Source organism: Triticum aestivum, chromosome 7B, assembly GCF_018294505.1.
Source record: "Triticum aestivum cultivar Chinese Spring chromosome 7B, IWGSC CS RefSeq v2.1, whole genome shotgun sequence".
NCBI classification, from domain to species: Eukaryota; Viridiplantae; Streptophyta; class Magnoliopsida; order Poales; family Poaceae; genus Triticum; species Triticum aestivum.
In genome coordinates, this window is record NC_057813.1 from 643,469,778 (window position 1) to 643,471,783 (window position 2,006).

The following is a 2,006-nucleotide window of genomic DNA, read 5'->3' on the forward strand; positions in this document are numbered from 1 at the left end:
TGCCACTGTTGGGGAACGTAGCAGAAATTCAAAAATTTCCTATGAGTCGCCAAGATCTATCTATGGAGAGACTAGCAACGAGAGAGAGGAGTGCATCTACATACCCTTGTAGATCGCGAGCGATAGGGTTCAAGATAACGGGGTTGAGGGAGTCGTACTTGTTGTGATCCAAATCATCGAAGATCCTAGTGCCGAACGGACGACACCTCCGCGTTCATCACACGCGCAGCCCGGTGACGTCTCCCGTGCCTTGATCCAGCAAGGAGAGAGGGAGAGGTTGGGGAAGACTCCGTCCAGCAGCAGCACAACAGCGTGGTGGTGATTGAGGAGTATGGCACTCCAGCAGGGCTTCGCCAAGCACTGCGAGAGATGAGGAGGGAGAGAGGTAGGGCTGCGCCTTGGAGAGAATAACTCGTGTGTTTTGCAGCCCCCAATACCTCAAGTATATATAGGGGAAGGGGAGGGGTTGCGCCCCCATCTAGGGTTCCGTCCCTAGGGGTGGCGGCAGCCCCAAAAACCCATCTAGGGTGCGGCCAAGGGGGGGAAGAGAGGGGGGCGCCCTAGGGTGGGCCTTGAGGCCCATCTGGACCTAGGGTTTGCCCCCTCCCACTCTCCCTGCGCTTTGGCCCTTGGTGGTGGGGGGGCACCAACCCACCTGGGGCTGGTCCCCTCCCACACTTGGCCTACGCAGCCCTCTGGGCCGGTGGACCCACCTGGTGGACCCCCGGGACCCTCCCGGTGGTCCCGGTATGTTATCGATAGCACCCGAAACTTTTCCGGTGACCAAAATAGGACTTCCCATATATAAATCTTTACCTCCGGACCATTCCGGAACTCCTCGTGACATCCGGGATCTCATCCGGGACTCCGAACAACATTCAGTAACCACGTATATCTATTCCCTATAACCCTAGCGTCATCGAACCTTAAGTGTGTAGACCCTACGGGTTCGGGAACCATGCAGACATGACCGAGACAACTCTCCGGCCAATAACCAACAGCGGGATCTGGATACCCATGTTGGCTCCCACATGTTCCACGATGATCTCATCGGATGAACCACGATGTCAAGGATTCAATCAATCCCGTAAACAATTCCCTTTGTCTACCGGTATAGTACTTGCCCGAGATTCGATCGTCAGTATCCCGATACCTTGTTCAATCTCGTTACCGGCAAGTCTCTTGACTCGTTCCGTAACACATCATCCCGTGATCAACTCCTTGATCACATTGTGCACATTATGATGATGTCCTACCGAGTGGGCCCAGAGATACCTCTCCATCACACGGAGTGACAAATCCCAGTCTCGATTCGTGCCAACCCAACAGACACTTTCGGAGATACCCGTAGTGCACCTTTATAGCCACCCAATTACGTTGTGACGTTTGGTACACCCAAAGCATTTCTACGGTATCCGGGAGTTGCACAATCTCATGGTCTGAGGAAAAGATACTCGACATTTAGAAAAGCTTTAGCATACGAACTACACGATCTTGTGCTACGCTTAGGATTGGGTCTTGTCCATCACATCATTCTCCTAATGATGTGATCCCGTTATCAATGACATCCAATGTCCATGGTCAGGAAACCATGACCATCTGTTGATCAACGAGCTAGTCAACTAGAGGCTCACTAGGGACATGTTGTGGTCTATGTATTCACGCATGTATTGCGGTTTCCGGTCAATACAATTATTGCATGAATAATAGACAATCACTAGTGCAGAACCGGGCAATAGCACCAGTTCGTAAGGACCTTTAGTGTCGGTTCCATAACCGGCACTAAAGTGTGGGCACTAAAGGCCCCCCCTTTAGTACCGGTTCAGCATGAACCGGTGCTAAAGGGCAACCACGTGGCACGAGTCAGCTCCGGGGGCCTGGAGCCCTTTAGTACCGGTTGGTAAGACCAACCGGTACTATAAGGTTTGGGGTTTTTTAGTTTTATGACTTCTTTTTCATTTAATTTTGTGTTTCCATTTTAATTCTTTTTCGTTTGCTGGCATTTT